A 23,266-nucleotide genomic window follows, 5' to 3' on the forward strand; every position below is an offset into this window, starting at 1 on the left:
AACGCAGAGGTGCGGGCTTGTGGTGGGATTACGGAGTTCGGATGGCCTATTCGACGAACACGATGAGCCAGCTGGACCAGCTGGCTGTCACGAGGTATGGAATAAAAAAAAAACCTGTGATAGAGGCATAGGCGAGAGATGCGACGACGAGAGGCAAGAGGCGATAGTCTAGTTTAGATTTTATTGATGAAACGCTAGTGTGATATGAGTAATCTGAAAAAATAAATCTAGTAGCAAGGTTTTGAACGCTTTCAAGGGCTTTAGTGAGATTAGTTTGGTAAGGGTCAAAGATAGCACATGCATATTCAAGTTTTGGTCGCACAAGCGTTTTATAGGCAACTGATTTCACGGGTGGTTGTGCCATGAAGAGATTACGGCGAAGATAACCAAGAATTTTGTTAGCCGGATATAATTTTGTGGCTTACGTGATTTGCCCAAGACAAATGTTTGGATAGGTGAATTCCTAAGTACTTGAAGGAGTCAGTAGTAGATATAGTGCAATTGTTAATCTTGTAGGCAGGGGCAATGTAGTTAGGTCGACGATGGAATGAAATATGCACAGTCTTACTAACGTTTAGGGACATGAGCCATGTAGCACACCAGTCTTGAATATGAAAGAGGTCCTCCTGAACGGTAGATGCGTCTGCGACGATATTGATAGGGCGGTATAGGACACAATCATCAGCGAAAAGACGTATTGCAGAGGTTACAGTGAATGGCAGGTCATTAATGTAAATTTAAAATAGGAGTGGCCCAAGAACAGTGCCCTGAGGTACACCAGATAGAACAGAGGAAACGGAAGATGTAAGGTTGTTAGCATATACAAACTCTTTTCGGTTAGTTAAAAAACACTGGATCCAGTTAAAAACAAGTTGGTCGATATTTAGGCGTGATGATTTTAGTAAAAGCGAGAGTGTGGAACCTTGTCGAATGCCTTTTCGAAATCTAAAAACAGGACGTCAGTTGGAATGTTAGAGTCGAGGTGTAAATGAATATCATGAATAAATAAAGCTAACTGCGTTTCGCATGAGTGATCTTTCCTGAAGCCATGTTCATTAGGGTGAAAGAACTTTACTGAAGTTAGGAAGTTAGCAACATGAGAGTAAATGACATGTTCCATGATTTTGGAACATACGCTGGTGAGTGAAAAGGGGCGGTAGTTACCTGGGGAAGACCGATCATCTTTCTTGAAGACTGGAATGACCTTCCCTGTTTTGCACTCTCTTGGTACAATGCCTGTGTCAAGTGATTGCTGAAAGGTTATACAGAGGATCCAACTACAGACATACTTCGTATTTCTTAACATTTTGGCAATGATGCCATCGGTCCCACAGGATGATGAGCACTTCAGGCCATCTATTACCTTAACGATGCCTTCCGGCCTAAAATTAATACCTTCCATTGGAGTAAAATCGAAAAATGGTAAATCTGGTAGTTCATTGGTAGGTGCTTTTGTAAACATTGAACAAAATGCAAGGTTCAAGGCATCAGGAACATTTGAGTCAGGAATGGGTGAGCCACAATTATGGCATAGAGAAATAGAGCTGTTAGTTTCGGGTTTCATCGTTTTCCAAAAACGCCGCGGGTTAGAGTGCAACACGTTTGGGACGGTAGTAGAAAAGAAATTACGTTTTGTGTGTGTTTTTAATGAGTTATATTCTTTAGTAGCTTTCTCATATTTTTCCCAGGCAGAACAAGAACCTGAGCACTTGGCTACACGAAATAATCGTTTTTTCTTATTGTTTAAGCGCTTTCAAATAGTGTTGAACCAGGGGGAACGCGCTCGTTCATTTATCATGATAGTTGGAATGTAAAGACCTATTAAACGCAGCATTTCTGTTGTGAATAGTGCCCAGTTACTCTCAGTCGACCGCTGCTGATATGTGAGGGCAAGTTGCTCATGAAAGATAGAAAGGTCACGATTAATGCTTGAATAATTGTCTTTATCATATAGTGTTAGTACTTTCTTTGATATTTCACTTTTGAGTATATTGCAAGGAAACGTGGTACTAATGACGGTGTGATCGCTAAGACCACTGAAGTACGTAAGAGGAGGCATCTTATCGGGGTGCGACGCTAAGACGAGATCTAGGATATTGGATGAGTGTGGAGTTATTCGCGTAGGTTTATTAACAAGCTGCGATAGACCGAACAGCAAGCAAATGTTTATAAATTTGCTAGCCATGCTTGTTTGTGTTAGACAAGACGCAACGTTACTCCAATCTATAGTTGGAAAGTCGAAGTCCGCGAGTAGCAATATGGAGGTGTTAGGATAAGCCGTTGTTAGTTCAAACAGCGCATCGTGAAAAGACGAAAGAAAGGAGCTATCAGTGCAGGGTGGACGATAGCTACAGCCGATGAGCGTGCGTGGTGAAGTGGCGTGGCAGCACGTCCAAATCATTTCTAGAGGCGTTCTTATAGGCTACCCAAGCACCGCGAGCGGCGCCACTGCTCCTGACGGGTAGCGCCATCTGTGGCAGAAAAAGTCGAAACTGGGAAAATCCACTGCGCATATCTGCTGCGCCGCGCTGCAGCCGCTCGCTTTTTGTGCACGTGCAGGGCCCTCTCCTCGCTTTGCACGTGCGGCGCGTCACAATGTATCGCCTTCAATGCGGCTTCAAAAAGATAGGCCAGCTATTTCAGGAAAGCCAACCTGATAAAAGGAGAAAAGCTCGTCAGTCACGTAAACTCTGTGGAGCAGACAATCAACGGCGACGATGCACAGCTCAATGCAAAATGTATTTCCCAAGTGAGCGACAACATCGTGTATGACGTGTACCTCGAGGTGAGGGTCATTCTGTCATATGTTAAAAATACTGATTGTCTATACACACTGCGAAATGAAGCCGCGCACTCTCGATGTTTTTCGTTGTCGAATATGAAGCGTATGCCTTAGTTGTTTTGATAAAGCAGCCTTACAGTTGTTGTCGTCTACTGTCGGGGTCGAACGTGTGCGGCGTGCGAAAAAAAAAATATTGTACGGCCATGGCATCCCACTGAAAAGCCTGGGAAGATACAACACTTGTGCTTCGCCCGTTGAAGGATCACCCACTGACTTGGTGGCGAGGCAGCTGAAATTTAAGCACTGCGAAGCTAGTTGAACTGCTCACCTCGTTGATTCCGGCGGTCGCGTTATGCCTGCACTCGAGTTTTGTGAAGGTATCGGCTTTACAGGCGCATAAAACCTGCTGCGCGAACGCAGTTCAGTGTAGGTGATGCAGAATTAAAGCCGCGATATGGTATCGTGCGCGTGATGCGCTCGCGTAATTAGCGCGCTGGTGAACGCAAACTCGAAACATTGTGCTGAGTGTTTATATTAGTAAACGTAAGCATATTATGTTGCCTTTATTTTCGCTTTATAGGGCAGCCTGGAGTATTGTGGCAGAGGGGCAAACTTGGAGTTAGCTTTGGAAATGCGCACCATGTCATGTTGCTGAATATTTGTAGAGGCAAGTTTGGAAGGCAGCTGCATTTGAAAAGTAGTGGCAAATGGCTTCACTGTCTCGCCTTTATTTTCATTCTTTCATAGCTGCAGTGGTCGTGCCATGAAAAGAGGAATTCATGCTTTCGAGAAGGAGATGCACCTGCAAAGCTGGCATTACGGCTCAGTGCGAGCACGCCGCGGCGCTGTGCATTTACGTCAACAATAAAGAAGTAAATTAATGCATCAGCCAGCCACAGACATGGGGAAAGCCAAGCGGAAAGCCAAAGAGACGCCTAGAACGAGATGTCTCCGACCTTTTCCCAAATGAGTTAGAAAAACATTCATGCTGTAGAATGCACTGCTTCAGTGAAGTAACTGTGCCAGTACTGAAGGTACGAAAATTAGGGGCTCGTTACGACACAGCAGCCCACGACAGAGCAGTACTTCGGACCGCGCTTTCGCTTCGGCGGGGCCGCTTTTGCCATTGTGGAAACTCAACTTCGCGCAAGAAGCCTTTTGACAACGTTGCCCAGGTGGCGGCGCGACGCGCCAGTGCCCCGGCTCGACTGAATAGCGCGGGCGCGCACGTGCAGTGGCCGCCTGCAAACTGATTGCGCCTGGCGGCGTGGGCGCCATCTTTCCCCAGTTTTGCACTGATCGCTCGCTGGGGCAGCAGTGCGCGCTGTCGTCGCGCGCCCAAACTTGAGCTTGGGTTCCCTGTATTTACAAAAGAGCACTTAAGTTGGCAATGAGTAGCAATAGGTTTTTTTCGTAGCTCCGGATTTGCGCCCCGTTTGCTGGTTTCTTTTCCCCGCTACTGGAACTCTGTTGTTCATGGACCGCTTTGGTGGTTCGTAATTACTACTGGCGCCTATCTACAAGGTCCGCCGTCATCTACACCCTCCTGCTGCGTCGTCCAACTCCAGTTCTTGCACGGCTTCGCGAGTGCGAGTGCCCCCGCGGCACTCGCCGCGTCGGCGCGGAGCATCCAAGCTGCTGTCCGCTGCGTCGAAAGAGCGGAGCGTTGCCGATGCAACTGCAATCCAAGCCAGGAACATCTCCTTCGTGGGGCAAGTGCAACGTGCGAAAGCGGTACCCTGAGCATGGGTACCCCCAACATGGAGCAGAACAGCCCTGCCGTCGTGGCGCACACCTCAGCCAAGAGAACGAAGGAAGCTACTGGCCTTCCATCGGATGAAAATGTAGCTCCAGCAGCCCCGAAAAGACCTCGCTCATCACAAGGCCTGCCCGCACGACCGACACGCACGTCTCTGGAGTCACCAACGACATCGTGGTACAAAGTGGTTATCAAGCCTCGTGCTAGATATGAGATGTCAACTCTGCACAACCGTATCATTCAAGCGGCCCTGGACGCTTGCCTCGAGACTTCCCGATTTCAAGGTTTTGCTCTACACAAACCCACTAATACGGTCTCAGTATGGGTGTCTGCTATGGCACTAGTTTATAAACTCGAAGAACTGCAACAAATACAAGTCTCCGAAGAGTGTGTCCTTCCAATCCAGGCGTACCTCGCCAGTGGTACCGATTTAAAACGCTACGTGGTTAATGGCGTTGACCTTGACGAAGAACCCGAGAGGCTCCTGCAGGAACTATCGTGTCCCACACACAAGGTCGTGGCTTCTCGCTACCTAGGCAGCGGTCGTACGTGCCTAATCCCGCTTCAAGGTCCTAATTCCCCACCTGAACGTATCCTGTATTACGGTTGCGTACTGCGCCCGCGTCCGTTCAAGCCTTCCGTTGTGTACTGCTACTCTTGCTTTAGACAGGGACACATGAAATCATCCTGCCCCTACCCACCTAAGGACGACACCATGAAGCCTGAACCGTCGGCATCGTTTAAATGCGGCCTATGCCAAACAAACGATCATGACATCACTTCCAGGACGTGTCCTACGAAGTTGAAGGTCACTAAGAAGGCTCGACAACGCCATTCTCGACAGCCAGCAAGGACCCCTCGAGATTCATCAATTAAAGAAGTCCCTGTGTACAACCGTTACGCCGTTCTGGCCTCGCTGGAAGAGGACGCTAGCCAGGTGACAAAAGCAAGTACAGAGACAAGTGATGCTGCCACTCGTACCTATAGCGCAGCTGTTAGGTCGTCCACTTCACGACCGCAACGGGCATCTCAATCGATAGAAGACACGCCGCTTCCTTTGGCAGACGAAGAGTTCGAGATCGACGCTCGCCTCGCCAACCTTGAAAGGGAGATCCAACGTCTCAAGGAACGCCGTACAGTGCTCCGGCGTCGTCATGACGGAGCGCGGCCGTCGCATTCACCGTCGACGTCTAGTCCTGCTCATATGGCTAACCCGGCATCTGTGTCGAAGCCTCTTTCACCCCAAGAACTCCTGCGCTTCGTTGCGCAACAGCTCCAGCATCTCACCTCGGTTCTACTGGCCAACCTTAATCTATGATGGCTGCTACGTCTTCAAGCTCCGTGTTTGGGCTCTACTGCTTCAAGAATCCAACGGCCTCCCACCCATTCCAGGATTTGTGGCATACTCATCGCCTTCGATGTTGGACCGTAGGAGTGCTACGCCCGATGTCCCTCCAGGAAAGGCTGCAGCGTATGTAAGATGCACTCTTCATCAGACTCGCGTTGATCTTTCATGGTACTGTACTCTGTGGCAAGAAGTCGTGTCCGAATTGGTTCGTTTCCAACGCATCGTTTCATACTATGCCCGCCCCTACACCGGTCGTGCGGCTCGGTTGTGTTTCGGCTGGCTAGCGCACTTACGACAGAAACATCCTGGTTGCCCCATTATGGTAGCAGGAGATTTTAACGCGCCCCTCACCACATGGGGATACGCTATTTCCAGTGCGCGGGGTACATGTGTGCTGGACACATTTATGGACGCCCAATTGACTCTGCTTAATATTGTGTCAGTGCCTACTCGTCGGCGAGACCACCCTCGCGCGCCGCCACACTCACCTGACTTATCTTGGTGGCTAGGAAGGACGACCGTCTCGTGGTTATGTGAACCCGACTGCTGGGGTAGCGACCATTATCCGATTCACCTTCGCTTATCTTCGGGCGGAACAGGCCGCCTCCGCCGACTATGTCGAGTGGTGGACTGGGATCGATACAGGGCGGTATCAATAAGCAATGTATCCAACTTCATGGTGGACCCGTCTCATTGTCTTAAGGCGGCATTAGTTGAGGCGACACGTACGTCATGGGTTGATGAATCGCGAACCGCTCCTGATTTGCAACTTCTGCGTCTCAGGGCGTCGCGTCGTCAAGCAGAACTTGCATCAGAACGTGACCCTGCATCAAATACCCTTCGCTTAGATGCCCAACGCCTTACTGCAGTAGCTCGGCGCCATGAACACCGCTTAGAACGTGGCCGCTGGATGGACTGGTGCTCTTCTCTCGGACCTTCGTCGTCCAATGCCTCCATTTGGCGCACCTTCCGAGTAATGGAACGTGGTCGGCGCCCTCCAGAGCCCGCAGCCTGCGCCCTGTTAGCATCGGGCCAGACACCAGCAGTATTCGCAGAAACTGTCGCCCACACCTTTTTTCCGGCTTTGGGCACAGCGCCGCCTCGCTTCGTTGTTCAAAACTGCCTTCCCGCGGACGCAGGCACGCCGCCTACGCTTTCTGACATCGAGAGTATACAAGCTGCGTTCACTATAGCGAAATCTTTAGCGGCAATCGACCTGTCGACGCCATGCAAGGCACCAGGACCGGATGGCATACCGTATGAGCTCTATCAAAACATGGAAGGCAAGGTTCTCGAAGTGCTGTTGGGGGTCATAAATGAAGCTTGGGCTACAGGAGTCATTCCCGATTCTTGGCGGCATGCAGAAATGGTCCCTATTCCCAAACCCGGAATACCCCAAGATAATATCGCTCATATGCGAACAATAGCACTAACCTCAACGTTAGGCAAGCTGATGGAGCGTATGCTCGCGACACGTATTAGATGGTGGCTCGAGCGGTACTCATGGTATCATCCTGGCCAAATCGGATTCCGTGCTCATCTAGGCGCAGAGGATGGCCTTGCGTACCTATCTTCTATGGTTCTCATCGGAGGCCGCTCCCGAAGAATTCGCACGATTCTGGCAATGGATATTCGTAAAGCGTACGACCATGTGAGTCACGAAACAATTGTCGGAATTCTCCATTGGCTTCAGTTCCCTAGCCGTGTGTGCACATTCGTCGAAGCCTTCCTGTGCGCTCGCACCTTCTCCATTCGCCTGGCTGGCCAAGCAGTAGGTCAGTTCGTCGCACATCGGGGTGTCCCACAAGGATCTGTGCTCGCACCAGTCCTTTTTAATATTGCTCTCCTAGCACTAGCCTGGAAGCTAGCCACGATACATAACGCACAGTACATAATGTACGCAGATAACATCACTGTCTGGTCAGTTGATCCTGAAATCTGCCACCAAGAACAAGCGCTCCAAGAGGCCCTAAACATGACGCACAACTGGTGTGCTCAGATAGGCCTTGACATTTCCAAGGACAAAACGACATACATGTCAGTAGCGAACAAGTATGGGCGCCGTCTACTGGCACTCCGGCCTCTTCAGTTAACTCTGGATATGCAACCACTACACGAGGCTTCAACTCTCCGTGTACTCGGCCTTGAAATGAATTCCTCCGGATTCCGGATCTGCGGGACCATGTGTCAAGAATGGAAAGCAACAGGCCGCAGAAACAATACAGTTGATACGTCGGATTGCGAAGAAATCAGGCGGAGCGAGCACCGACATGGCTCGCCTTCTTGTCCGTTCTGTATTGCAACCACGACTCGTCTACAGAGCCCAGTTTCATCATCTCACGAAGGCACGATGGGCTTGCCTTGAGGCCATTAATAACGAAGCTATGCGGGCCATAACGGGACTACCACGTCTCACTCCGTTGCCAACCCTACAGGCCGAGTCCCAACTCAACACTATTCACGAACTCGTGCACCAACGTCGATGCGTGCGTGCCCTAAAGCCATCATATTTCGGCTCCGCTGCTTCACTGGCCCGGTACATGGGACACGAAATACACAATCCAGCATCTACGAGACCCGATTCAGCTCCGTGGAACAGGGTACAATTAAGTGACAATAAGCCTCTTGGTCGTCTGCATAGCCCGGTTCCTCGTCAGGCGAATGCCCATGTTTCCCGCCTTCATCACGCCGATGACAACCAAGACGATGCGACTCTTGTAGCATACACTGATGCCCGTGGTAATGGCACCATGATTCACACAGCTCTCGTGTGTCTATTGATACCAGAGGCAGGCCAAACGTGCTCGTATGTTGCCGATCCTGCACCACCGGCCTACCTTGCCGAGCTTGCTGCCATACGAGACGGCTTGGCCGCGTTGCTACCTACTGTTCAAGATGCTCGATACTCTCAACTCATCATTCGCACAGACTCGACTGAAGGCATCGACGACAACGTAGGGTGTCTCGGTCCACTCTATTCTCAGATAGCATTCACCGTCTTGCTGCCGCTACCAATATCCTCATACGCGTCCAGTGGGTGCCTCGAGCAGCCCTGCGGGGTCTCCTTGAAGCAAATATGGCAACCCACCCACAGATTACAACATACCCACTTCCACATTTTCCTGAAGACGCCTGTGGACGACTGATCCGGGAAAAGGAAAGCCTCCGACGTACCTCGCGAGCTCTCATACCTCCGTGTGGGTCAGACCTCCCTGGTTGGTTAACCCGCCGAGAGGAAGTTACGTTCATGGTCCTTACGGCTCAACGTGCCCATTTTGCAACACAGGAATCCAAAATGTGACAGTGACACACCTATTATGGACGTGCCCGGGGCTTCATCTAAGCCGTCTCCACCACCTCCGGGCAACAGGCCTTCGGCCTGGCCGCCCACCCGACCTTGAACGTTGGATTCATGGACCCCATCATCGTTCACTTTTAAATTGTTTGCACGAGTCGAATCTTTTCGTGTATTTTTAATATGTTTTGTATTATGCCTAAGGACATGCTTTCGAATAAAAAAAAAGTAGTAATAGCCACACCGCCACTACGGGTTCCATCGCACCTGTCTTTGCGAAAAATATCAAACTCTGGTAGATCAGGAAGAATTTTGCAATCAAGTATTGTTGAATATAACCATGTTTCCGTTAGTGCAACAATGTTACTGGATCACGAGGAAATGAGGCTGCATAAAGAATCCCGTTTGGGTGTCAGGCTGCGGATGTTAGTGTAGAGCAACGATAGATTGTGCTTAACACGCTGAGTCGGCCTCAGTGGCTTTTGCACTTGCTGCTAGAATTGACGTTCAACGACCGACTTTTTAGCGTGATCGTAAACGTATGTTTTTCGGCCTGAGATAACTTTGTCGTAACGGAGCTTCAATTGAGATTGCTGCGCTTTTCCAAATTCGATTAGACGTCTCCTCGCCAGACGGGTTTCTGGGGAGCAGTCTTCGCTAATGCCGTATTCGGTGCCCTCCAGCTTACCGCTTGAGAAAAGGATGCCTTCTTTATCTTTAAAGTGGGCGAATTTTACTATTATTGGCCTCCGTTTCCCTCCTGAAAAGTGCCAAGTCTGTGGGCACGTTCTATATCACCTTTTTGAATAGTTAGGCCTAGGTTTTTGTGGCAGTGCTCAATTATTGATTCCTCAGAAACACGCCACGACTCAATCCGCGCATCCTTGAGACCGTAAAAAACCAGGTTGCATCTTCTAGATCTGTTTTCTATCTCATTATAGCGGTCAGTAAGCACAGTTACGTGAGCAGCGCTACTATTAGTGAGGCTTTCTATGTGGTTTACTTGGGACTTTATATTCGAAAGTGACAACAGGTCGGGTTCAATCTTGGTCAAGCGTGTGCCCAGTTTGCTGAACGTTTTCTCTTGATCAACAAGGGTTGACCTAATGAATTTAGCTGCTCAAGCATGGCCGACTGCCCGATTTCCAACGTCCTCAGAACATCAAGCATATCAGCAGGAAGTACAGTTGGATCATTTCTAGGTCAAGGATTAGTCTCAATATCTCCTGCCAACTAAAGTGATTTCAATAGCATGCGAGCACAGTCAAATACTATACACAGAGAGCGCCGTGGGCTCGGTAGAACGAGTAATGTTCGGTAACCAGTGCGCTTAGCGAAAAGGCAACAGCAATTCAAGTGAAGTGAAGTGAAGCAAGTGAAGTCGGTTAGGATGGCCCATCACTGACATGCCGCCGAGCCCACTGAGCGTGGCGATGGTTTGTCTAGACTTTATATCGGGAATCCGAGGGACGATGGCGCTGTCAATCGAAGATAGTGTGCCAGGGAGCCAGGGCGTCAGCCGATGACACCGCAGCGACAGAAGTAGCGTAATCTGTGATGCGCACTCCGTTGTTCCTTAGAGGTAGGTCCGGCGCAGCTCGCCATGGCAATGCGGGACGTCCTCATCGGCAGGCAGTGGAATCCAGGCAGGTTGTTCCAAGCATGGTGTTAGCTTCAGAATCCAAGACAGCACCAAGAACTGCGTAGCGAAGGAGTGAAGTCGGTTAGGATGGCCCAACACTGACATGCTGCCCAGCGCACTTACCTTAGTTAATACTGTCACGTGGTAGTGACGTTATGGAACACAGTAGCAGTACTGTGAAAGACAAAACTAGCTTTTATTGGGCGAACCTGCGCCCACAAAACAGGCTACACTTAAAGCACAACGATAGCAGCGAACACAGTCGGCGATCGTCGAAAATCTGATCAGCGGGTCAAGCGCGTCGGCTTTTATAGAGCAGTCGTCGAATGTTCCAGACTAATCGTTCGGACCCGCGTGCCTTCCACAAAGTTCTACACCATTCGCGTTACGCGATGAAATCAGATAACACAAGGTTTCGGCGACAACAGACAGCCGGGTAGAAGCATCGATAACTTTTCAGAAACGTCGAATACATGCAGGCGCGTCCCTCGCTGTGCGATTACATTTGTTAAGCGGCGAAACGTGGTCGCCCGATAAAGATACGTACACGTGCTAATACCCCCCTTCTTAAAAAGCATCGACCCGATGCTGCAAACAAACGAAGGTAAACAAAAGCACTCGTAGCAAAGAAAAGAACAAAAATTGTGAAGTTTGTCAGCGTCCGTAAAAGGGTTTAAGGCGCACCACGTGGACCACTTCAGATCGTGCGCGGCGCCGCTGTGAATGCGAAATACCGTCTGGCACGACCTCATAGTCCAGAGCGCCAATACGTCGGATGACCTTGTAGGGTCCGAAATAGCGTCGGAGTAGTTTCTCACTGAGTCCTCGTCGGCGTATCGGGGTCCAGACCCAAACACGGTCGCCAGGTTGGTACTCGACGAAGCGTCGTCGGAGGTTGTAGTGCCGGCTGTCGGTCCTCTGCTGGCTCTTGATTCGCAGGCGGGCAAGCTGTCGGGCTTCTTCGGCGCGCTGGAGATAGCTAGCGACGTCAACATTTTCTTCCTCAGTTACGTGCGGCAGCATGGCGTCAAGCGTCGTCGTCGGGTTCCTGCCGTAAACCAGCTTAAACGGCGTGATCTGTGTTGTTTCTTGCACCGCCGTGTTGTACGCAAAGGTTACGTACGTCAGGACCGCGTCCCACGTATTGTGTTCGACGTCGACGTACATTGCTAGCATGTCGGCGAGCGTCTTGTTCAGGCGCTCCGTGAGACCATTCGTCTGCGGATGGTAGGCAGTCGTCCTCCTGTGGCTTGTCTGGCTGTACTGCAGAATGGCTTGGGTGAGCTCTGCTCTAAAAGCCGTTCCTCTGTCGGTGATGCGGACTTCTGGGGCACCATGTCGCAGCAGGATGTTCTCCGCGAAACATTTCGCCACTGCGGCTGCGCTGCCTTTTGGTAGAGCTTTAGTTTCAGCAAAACGGGTGAGGTAGTCCGTCGCCACGACGATCCACTTATTCCCGGATGTTGATATCGGAAACGGCCCCAACAAATCCATCCCAATCTGCTGGAATGGTAGGCGAGGAGGTTCGATCGGCTGTAGTAATCCTGCCGGCCTTGTCGGTGGTGTCTTGCGTCGTTGACAGTCTCGGCATGTCTTGACGTTACGGGCGACGTCGGCGGTCAGAGGCGGCCAGTAATACCTTTCCTGTATTCTCGAAAACGTCCGGCAGAATCCGAGGTGCCCAGCGGTTGGATCGTCGTGTAGGGCGTACAGTATTTCTGGACGCAGCGCTGACGGTACAACAAGAAGGTAGCTGGCGCGGACTGGTGAGAAGTTCTTCTTCACGAGCAGGCTGTTTTGTAGCGTGAACGAAGACAACGCGCGCTTAAATGCCCTAGGGACAACGTCGGTGTTCCCTTCCAAATACTCGACGAGGCCTTTCAGCTACGGGTCGGCTCGTTGCTGTTTAGTGAAGTCTTCCGCGCTTGTTATCCCAAGGAAGGCGTCGTCGTCCTCGTCGTCTTGCGGCAGGGGATCGATGGGGGCGCGCGATAAGCAGTCGGCGTCGGAGTGTTTTCTTCCGGACTTGTATATTACCGTGACGTCATATTCTTGTAGTCTGAGGCTCCACCGCGCCAGCCGTCCTGAAGGGTCCTTTAAGTTAGCTAGGCAACACAATGCGTGATGGTCACTGACGACTTAGAATGGCCTGCCATAGAGGTAAGGGCGGAATTTAGCTGTAGCCCAAATCATGGCGAGGCATTCCTTTTCAGTCGTAGAATAGTTGCTTTCCGCTTTTGACAGCGACCGGCTAGCATACGATATCACCCTTTCAAGTCCTTCTTTCCTCTGGACTAGGACGGCACCAAGGCCTATGCTACTGGCGTCAGTGTGGATTTTGGTATCGGCTTCCTCGTCGAAGTGTGCAAGTACCGGCGGCGACTGCATGCGTCGTTTGAGTTCTTGAAATGCCTTGGCCTGAGGCGTTTCCCACTTGAACGCGACATCACATTTGGTTAGATGTGTTAGCGGCTCCGCGATGCGTGAAAAGTCCTTGACAAAGCGCCTATAGTAGGCACACATGCCAAGGAATCTGCGCACTGCCTTCTTGTCGGTTGGCTGCGGGAACTTTGCGATGGCAGCTGTCTTCTGTAAGTCGGGGCGTACTCCCGATTTGCTGATGACGTGGCCTAGGAACAAAAGCTCATCGTAAGCGAAGCGGCACTTTTCCGGCTTCAGAGTGAGCCCTGATGACTTGATGGCTTCCAACACTGTTGCAAGCCGCCTAAGGTGATCGTCGAAATTTTCGGCGAAGACAACGACGTCATCCAGGTAAACAAGGCACGTCTGCCACTTCAGTCCGGCTAACACCCTGTCCATGACGCGCTGAAACGTTGCAGGCGCCGAGCACAGTCCGAATTGCATGACCTTGAACTCGTAGAGGCCGTCTGGCGTGATGAAGGCAGTCTTTTCGCGATCTCTCTCGTCGACTTCTATTTGCCAGTAGCCATACTTGAGGTCCATCGACGAGAAGTATTTAGCGTTGCAGAGCCGATCCAATGCGTCGTCTATCCTTGGAAGGGGGTACATATCCTTCTTCGTGATCTTGTTCAGTCGACGATAATCCACGCAGAAGCGTAGGGTTCCGTCCTTTTTCTTTACCAGGAATACAGGAGAGGCCCACGGGCTTTTCGACGGCTGGATGATGTCGTCGCGCAGCATTTCGTCGACTTGTTGCCTAATAGCTTCACGTTCTCGCGTCGAAACTCGGTAAGCGCTCTGGCTCTATCCCGCTTGCATTCGGTCGAGCGCTCTCTTCAGTTATTATGCGATGCTTTGCAACTGGCGTTTGTCGAATCCTCGATGACGTCGAAAAGCAGTCCTTGTATCGTCGGAGAAGACTTCTGATCTGTTGCTGCTTACTCATAGGAAGACTTGCATTCACGTCGCAGTCTGGTTCGGGGATAATGCTCATCGCGGTAGATGCGGCTGAATCCGAGAGGACAAACCCATCGCTGGTTTCCTGAATTTCCTCGATGTATGGGATCGTCGTGCCGTTGTTGATGTGCTTGAACTCCTGGCTGAAGTTTGCAGCAACACCTTCGTGTTTCCTCCGTGCAGTCGAGAGATCCCTCTTGCGACGCAAATTTCACGGTCGAGCAGTAGACGTTGGTGGCCTTCGATGACGCTTTCTACGTCAGCGGGTGTGTCGGTGCCGACCGAAATGACAATGCTGGAGCGAGGCGGGATGCTCACTTGATTTTCGAGCACCCTGAAGGCGTGGTGACTACGACGGCTCTCCGGCGGTATCGCTTGATCTTCCGACAGCGTTATTGACTTCGACATCAGGTCGATGATTGCGCCATGTTGGTTAAGGAAGTCCATGCCGAGAATGACGTCTCGTGAACACTGTTGGAGGATAACGAAGGTAGCAGGGTAAGTCCGGTCATGAACGGTAATTCTTGCCGTGCAGACTCCAGTCGGCGTAATGAGGTGTCCTCCAGTGGTTCGAATTTGAGGGCCTTCCCATGCAGTTTTAACTTTCTTCAAATGGGCGGCGATGTGTCCACTCATTACGGAGTAATCAGCCCCTGTGTCCACTAAGGCGGTAACTGCGTGGCCATCGAGAAGTACGTCGAGGTCGGTGGTTCTTTGTCTCGCGCTGCAGTTGGGTCTTGGCATCGGATCACGGCTGCATCGCATTGAACTGAAGTTGGAACATCGCGTCGTCAAGTCGTCATTCGTCGGTGTAGTCTTGCCTTCCTGACTTCGTCGGGACGGCGGCGTGTCGTTGTTATGTCGTCGAGATCGTTTCTTCGTCGTCTTCGTCGGCGGCGGAGGATCTTCGTCAGTTCGACGAACAGCAACCGCACCTTCATCGGTTGCTGCTTTTAGTTTTCCGGATACGGGCTCGCTGACCGGCCCCGGGCTAGGCCAGTGCATGGTCGGCGCTGCGGCGACAGGTAGCGGCCTGGTGATGGCGAACGCGAAGGTCATCGAAGGCTCCACTGAGTAGCGGCGAGGTAGTCGGCGATGTCCCGAGGTCGTTCACCTTCCCTCGGGCGCTGTGCACTGACGGCGACGCCTCGCAATCCCAGGTCGCGGTATGGGCATCGGCGGTATACATGCCCGGCTTCGCCGCAGTGGTAGCAGAGCGGGCGGTGGTCGGGGGCGAGCCAAATGTCCGTCTTCCTCGCGTAGGTGCGCTGGGCGACGGGTGGGCGCGCTGGCGGCGGCGGCGGTGGACGACGGAATTGCGGCGTTACAGGGCCCTGGCATTATCGCGGAGGGGGAGCTTGACGGCGTGCGACGGCGGCGTAAGTCATCGCTTGGCTGGGGCTGCGGTAATTGTGGTTGCACCTCAGGAACTCCTAGTGATCGGTGCACCTCTTCATTCACGATGTCGGCGATCGAGGCCACTTGAGGCTGCGACGATGGCAAGACCTTGCGCAGTTCTTCGCGCACAATGGCCCTGATGGTCTCGCATAGATCGTCCGTGGCCAGTGATTGAATTCCGGAGTAGCTTGTTGGCTTGGTGCGTCGGTCGAATTGCCGGTTCCGCAATTCCAGTGTCTTCTCGATGCTCGTCGCCTCACGAAGAAACTCGTCGACGGTCTTCGGTGGGCTTCTTACCATACCGGCGAAAAGTTCCTCTTTTACACCACGCATCATTAGACGTACCTTCTTCTCCTCGGACATTTCGGGGTCGGCGTGGCGGAACAGACGGCTCATTTCCTCAGTGAAGATCGCGATCGTCTCATTCGGCAGCTGCGCTCTTGTCTCCAGTAGAGCTTGGGCTCGCTCTTTTCGCACGACGCTTTGAAATGTTTGCAGGAAGCCGCTTCGGAAGAGGTCCCACGTCGTCAGGGTGGCTTCTCGATTCTCGAACCACGTCTTGGCGGCGTCCTCCAATGCGAAAGAGACATGTCGTAGCTTGTCGTCGCTGGCCCAGTTGTTAAACGTAGCGACCCTCTCATACGTTTCCAGCCAGGTTCCCGGGTCCTCAAATGTGGAACCGCGGAACGTCGGTGGTTCCCTGGGTTGCTTCAGCACGATAGGGGACGCTGGGGTTGCCATTTGGGTTGCCTTGGCCACAGTCTTCTTGGTCTTCTCAGGTAGAAGCCCATGCTCCGGGGGCAGCTGTTGAACACGGCGGCTTGCTCGGTTGTCCGGGACTACGTTGGTGGTCTGTTTGTGGTCTGGGCTGGCATCACGGCTTGTCGGGGGCGTCCCGTACATGAACGAAAAGCACCTCCACCAGATGTCACATGGTAGTGACGTTAAGGAACACAGTAGCAGTACTGGGAAAGACAAAACTAGCTTTTATTGGGCGAACCTGTGCCCACAAAACAGGCTACACTTAAAGCACAACGATAGCGTCGAACACAGTCGGCGATCGTCGAAAATCTGATCAGCGGGTCAAGCACGTCGGCTTTTATAGAGCAGTCGTCGAATGTTCCAGACTAATCGTTCGGACCCGCGTGTTTTCCATGAAGTTCTACACCATTCGCGTTACGCGATGAAATCAGATAACACAAGTTTCGGCGACAACAGACAGCCGGGTAGAGGCATCGATAAGTTTCCAGAAACTCTGGATACATGCAGGCGCGTCCCTCGCTGTGCGATTACATTTGTTAAGCGGCGAAACGTGGTCGCCCGATAAAGATAAGTACACGGGTCAATACGATTACCTTAAATACGATTACCTTAGAAGTACTTTGTAGGCAACGGACAGTAAGCTTTTTTTTTCATGTCTTTGGCGTCCCCTTTGCTATGGATGAGGATTCTGTTAGCGTTCTTCCGTGGCTCCGGTAAGCTCGAGGTCATGAGACATTGCGTATACAGGATAGCCAGTTTTCTAGAACAATCTGTCCACCATCCTTTTACAAATCTGCTGTTACCTAATCCTCCCCAGATGCCTTCCGCCTTTGCATAGCTCCCAAGGCTTTCTTTACTTCTTCCGGCGTTACTTGTGGGATTTAAAATTCCTCTAGGCGATTCTCTCTTCCATTATCGTCGTGGTTGCCACTGGTACTCTACAAATCTCTATTAAACTCCTCCACCACTTGAATTATCTCCTCCATATTAGTAGGGATATTGCTGGCTTTGTCTCTTAATGCATACATGTGATCCTTCTTTCTTCACGGCTTTCAGAGGCTTTCTCCGGTCCTGAGAGCATGCTCAAATCTATCCATATTATACCTCCTTATGTCAGCTGCTTTAAGCTTGCTGATTAACTTCGAAAGTTCTGCCAGTTCTTTTCTAGCTGTAGGGTTAGAGGATTTCATACATTGCCGTTTCTTGATCAGATCTTTCGTCTCCTGCGATAGATTACTGGTATCCTGGCTAAGGGAGTTACCACCGACTTCTATTGCACACTCCCTAATGATGCCCATTATAATGTCGCTCATTGTTTCAACACTAAGCTCCTCTTCCTGAGTTAAAGCTGAAAACCGGATGCGTACAATCATCCGGAATTCCTCTATTTTCCCTCTTACCGCTAACTCATTTATCGGCATCTTATTTACCAGTTTCTTCTGTTCCGTCCACAAGTCTAGGCAAATACGAGCTCTTACCTTCCTATGGTCATTGCAGCGCACCTTGCCGCGCACATCTACATCTTGTATGACGCCAGGGTTAGCGCAGAGTATAAAGTCTATTTTATTTCTAGTCTCGTCATTCTGGCTCCTCCACGTCCACTTTCGGCTATCCCGCTTGCAGAGTGCATTCATTATCCGCATATTACTCTGTTCTTCAAAGTCTACTAATAACTGTCCCCTGTTATTCCTAGTGCCTATGCCATATTCCCCCACTAACATGTCTCCACAATGCGTTGGCGGGCTAGTTGGTGCGAATCCATGAAACTTTGTTTAGCGCAAAACGACAAACACAAGAAAGACGACAAGACAAGGCGCTGTCTCCAGCTTGCTTCTTGCCTAACTTGGCATTGAAGTCGTTCATCAGTATAGTGTATTTTGTTTTGACTTTACCCATCGCCGATTCCACGTCTTCATAGAAGCATAGAAGCTTTCGACTTCCTCGTCATCATGACTGGATGCAGGGGCGTAGGCCTCTACGACCTTCAATTGTACCTGATTAGGTTTCGCAACAAGACCTGACACTCTCTCGTTTATGCTATAGAATTCCTGTAGCTTACCAGCTACATCCTTATTATTCCGAAATCCGACTCCTAGTTCTCGTCTATCCGCTAAGCCCCGGTAGCAATGGACGTGCCCGCGTTTTAGCACCGTATATGGTTCATTTTTCCTCCTAACTTGATTGAGCCCGATTTTATCCCATTTACTGCCCTCTAATTCCTGTGATAGCACTGCTAAAGTCCCTTCACTAGATAACACTGTAGCGTTAAAAGTTGCCAGGTTTAGATTCCAATGGCGGCCTATCCGGATCCAGGAATTCTTAGCATTCTCTGCTGTGTCACAGTTCTGACCACCGCTCTGGTCACTTGCTTCGCAGCTGCTGAGGACTGAGGTATGGGGAGTGCTTAAATGCTCCCCATACGTGGGCCGATCCGGAAGTTAGTGCAATGTTGGACCAACGCGCGGCGGAGATTACCAGGCGTTAAGCGCTCCTAATACCTCAGCCGATCCAGATGATAGGGCAATGCTGGGCCGACTCGCAGCGCAGGTGAACCGGACGTTGTGCACTCCCGTCACGTGTGCCGATCCCGAAGAAAGTGCAATACCGGGCCTACCCGCGGTGGAGGTAAACAAGCGTTACGCACTCCCCATACGTTGGCCGATCAGGAAGATAGTGCAATGCCGGCCGACCTTGAGCAGCCGTGAAGCAGCCTTTAAGCAGTCTCATTACGTGGGGCGATCACCAAGATTGGGCAATGCTGGGCCGGCCCGTGGCGGAGGTGAAGCAGGCACGAAGCCTTCCCCATAGGTGGGCCGATCCCGAAGATAGTGCAAGGCCAGCGCGCCCCGCGGCGAAGGTGAAGCACGCGTGAAGCATTCCCCATACGTGGGCCGATCGCGAAGGTAGTGCCATAGCGGCCCGACCCGCGGTGCAAGTGAAGCATGCGCTAAGCCTTCCTCATGCATGGGCCCATCCAGAAGTAGTGCAATGCAGGGCCAACCCGTGCCGGAAGTGAAAAATTAGTTACGCGCTCCCCATAGGTGGGCTGATCCCGAAGATTGTGCAATACCAGCCCGATCTGCGGTGGAGGTGAAGCAGGCGTGAAGCATTGCTTATGTGGTGACGAGCGACTACGCATACTGGTAAAGTCTCGGGCTCTCGCAGGAGAGGAAGAACCGACACTCGATCTCTTAGAGTAGCATTCTTTTTTTTTATTCTCCTTCGGAACGCTAGCCCGTGCCAGAGCGTGCCAGCCGCTCCAGCCTCGTGTAGACGCGAGCGGCTACGTCATCTCTCGTGCGACGCCGATGCTGCTGCCGCTACAGAGGGCTCACTCCCCCCCCCCCCCCCCTAGAGAGTAGGAAAGTTCGACGAACGATGGAAAGTCCACGTGACACGGTGTGTCTTGACGTTGGTCTTGGGTGTCACGTGCGCAGGCGGTGGCGAAAGATGCAGAAGCGTCGCGTCGCATACTGGTGGAGCTGATGGCGCGGGTGCTTCGATGTAGGCGGGTTTGAGACGTTCCAAGGCAGTTGTGTCTGATCAGCCGTTGACATTCCCAACAAACGTCGTCGATTGACGCTCTAGAACACAATATGGCCCGGAGCAGTGTGGCTGTAAAGGCTTCCGCACGGCACAGTTACGCACGAAAACGTGGGTAGCAGAGGTGAGTGTGGGAGAAGCGTACGAGGACCTTGCTTCTTGTGAACGTGTAGGCACGGGGCGTATCTGGCTGAAAAAAGCCTGCAGTTCGGCAACGTAGTCGGCAGGTGATGGCATAGGGGTTTTGGTGGTGGCGACAAAGAAATCGCACGGAAGGCGTAGGTGAGTGCCGTAGACTAGCTGTGCACAGGAGCAACCTAGGTCGCTCATGAGTGCGGCTCGATTTGATGCCAAGTAATACGAGAGGCAAATGTAGGACCCACTTCTCCGGTGATTCATGTGCCACAAGGGAGGCCTTAAGATGCCGGTGAAAAGGTTCAACTAGTCCATTGTACTGCGGGTGGTAAGCAGTTGTTCGAAAACTTGTCGTTCCGAGTAGTTTGAGTAGCTCGTTGAAGAGCGCTGAGTCAAACTGCCGACCGTGATCGGTGATTATTGTGGGTTTGCAGCCTAATTTTGCGATCCACGTAGACACGAAAGCTGCTGCAACAGTGGGCGCTGAGATGTCAGATATAGGTGTAGCTTCTGGCCACCGTGTATAACGGTCGATGCATGTCAGTATGTAGCAGTAACCTTTCGAAGGTGGGAGAGGGCCGACGAGATCCAGGCGTACAGTGTCAAAACGAGCATCCGGGGGAAGAAAAGACTTGGCAGGCGGAATGGGATGAAGCTGGCTGGGTCTTCGAAAGTTGACACGACAAACAGCAGCGAACCCAATCGCGAACTTGCGCGTTTAGCTGAGGCCAAACGAAATGGCTGGAAAGAAACTTCTGTGTCGCGCGTATGTATGAAACGACATTCACACGACCCAGAACGTCGGCTGGAGCGTTGTCGGTGCCCTTGATGTGGCGGAACGTTGTTGCAAACTCGGAGATGTAGGAAAGGTGTCGAATCTTGCGGGGCGAGTAACAGTACGCCGAGCGATTCGTTGCGTTCACAAGGGGCTTGTGGTAAGTCAAGACAGTGAATGCACGGCCTTCGAGGAAATGGCGAAAATGCTTGATAGCCAGGTAAACAGCGAGTAATTCGCGGCCGAACTACGCTGTAGCGGGACTGCGCAGGCTTCAGTTTCTTGGAGAAAAAAAGCTAGTGGATGCCACGCATTGTCGATGAATTGCTGCAGGATGGCAGCAACGGCGGTGTTTGAAGCGTCGGTCATGATGGCAGTGGGTGCGTCTGGCTTTGGGTGTCTAAGCAGCGTGGCGTCGGCGAGGGCAGACTTGGCTCTTGTGAAAGTGTCGGTGGCCTCTTCAGTCCACTGAAGCACTTGTTTGCGTTTGTTTACCAGGTGAACGTCTAGCGGAGCCATAAGTCGGGTGCACTCGGGAATGAATCGGCGGTAGAAATTGACGAATCCGAGAAATTGGCGAACCTTGGGGAGTGTGGTGGGTCGGGGAAGGTTTTCGATGACGCGAATCTTGGACGGCAGAGGTCGAATGGCGTTAGCGTCGACAATATGACCGATAAACTCGAGTTCGGGTTGACCGAATTCACTCTTCGTGGCGTTCATGACAATTCCTTTACTGGCAAGGCGTGAAAACAACAACCGTAAGTGGTGAAGATGTTCTTCTGCCGAAGAGCTTGCGACGAGAAGGTCGTCAAGGAATGCAAAAGCGAAAGGCAAACCTCCGGTGGCGGAATCAATGAAACACTGAAAGGATTGGCCCGCGTTCCGTAAACCGAAAGGGATGCGGGGAAATTCCAAAAGACCGAAGGGTGTGGTGATAGCGGTCTTGGGTATGTATTCTTCAGCGACCGGTAGTTCATGATAGGCGTGAATGAGATCGATCTTAGAAAAGATCGTCGCACCATACAACACTGCCGTGAAGTCCTGAATGTTCGGTAGAGGGTAGCTACCAGGAACTGTGACGTCGTTTAGTGCACGGTAATCGCCGCATGCGCACCAGTCTCCCGCCTTCTTAGGCACCATGGGAAGTGGTGATGCCCAGTTACTGGAGGAAGGGTGGATGATGCCAAGTTGCAGCATGTGTTCGAACTCCACGCGAGCGTTATTGAGTTTCTTCGGGACAATCGCCGGGGTCGGAAATAGACAGGTGGGTCTGAGGTGACGATGCGATGGCACACGTCATGTTATACCGGTTGCGTCCAGTCCGGCAGGCGCGTCAAAGTGGGAAACTCGCGTACGAGCGCGGCGAAAGGTTCGTCCAACACGGCAGAAATAGGCGCTATGGGCGATGTGCCTGATGATGGGACGCCGGGAACGGATAGCTGGGTCACGGAGTCGATGATAAGGCTTCGTTGGATGTCCACAAGGAGTCCGTAGTTAAGCAAGAAGTCTGCTCCAATGACTGCACGACGGAAGTTTGCAACCAGGAAAATCCAGCGGAACGCTCGTCGAAGGCCAAGGTTTAGCATGACGGAGCGAGACAAGAAAACTGGAGTCCTGGTGCCGTTGACGGCTTGAAAAAATTACACAGGTGTCGCTTTCCGGTCGGAGTGCTGGGCGGGGAGAATGCTGACGTCAGCACCTGTGTCGACTAAGAATCGTTGTCCCGTAACTCTGTCCGTCACGTAGAAAAGGCGACTTGTGAGTTGGGCCGGACCACTCATTGTCGTTAAAGGTCGGCCGGCCTGTTTCCCTGCCAAGCGCAAGGACGCCGACAGTGACGAGCGTCGTTTCCAAAACGGCGATGGTAGTAGCAAACGCCAGGCGCTGTAGTTGAGGTTTCATTGTGGGTGCCCGTGCGTCTTGATCTGCTAGAACTACGGCTGCGTGGGCAACGAGATGTGCGGCGATGTTCTGCTCCACAGATGATGCGTTCCAGACGCTCACACAAGGAGTCGAGCGGAGATTGCACTGCGGAAGAGCAGGGAAGAGTTTGCAGAGTGGTTGTATTGTCACCCGGAGACGGTGACGTGGCTGCGATGGTTGGGGTTATTACTTCCATGACTTTGTCGGCCAAAGCGGCAAGTCCGGTAAGGTCCATGGTAGAGGCTGTCACCAGGACCATCTGCACGTTAGCCGGGAGTCGTGACAAAAACAATTCGCACAACAGCGTGTCGTCGATGGATCTCGCGTAGTTTCCGAGCAGCTGGCTCATTCGGCGAAGAAGTTGACTAGGGCGTCGATCGCCGAGCTCTTCAGCGGACAGAAGCTGCTGGATGCGAGAACGCTGTGAAGCTGCTGTGCTCTGTAGCAGTGCTGCCTTGAGATCGTCATAGGCGGCGGCAGACAATGGGGAGTTCAACAAATCTGCTACCTCATCAACGGCGCCGGG

At 51.8% G+C, this 23,266-nt stretch overlaps 1 protein-coding gene across 1 annotated transcript in view; it reads left to right on the forward strand.

Annotated features, from left to right (window-relative positions):
- Nucleotides 1-23,266, forward strand: part of LOC135902292 (chitinase-3-like protein 1) — an 830,286-nt gene that overhangs the window by 460,573 nt on the left and 346,447 nt on the right. The window lies entirely within an intron of this gene.

The sequence above is a fragment of the Dermacentor albipictus genome, chromosome 6 (assembly GCF_038994185.2).
Source record: "Dermacentor albipictus isolate Rhodes 1998 colony chromosome 6, USDA_Dalb.pri_finalv2, whole genome shotgun sequence".
NCBI lineage: Eukaryota > Metazoa > Arthropoda > Arachnida > Ixodida > Ixodidae > Dermacentor > Dermacentor albipictus.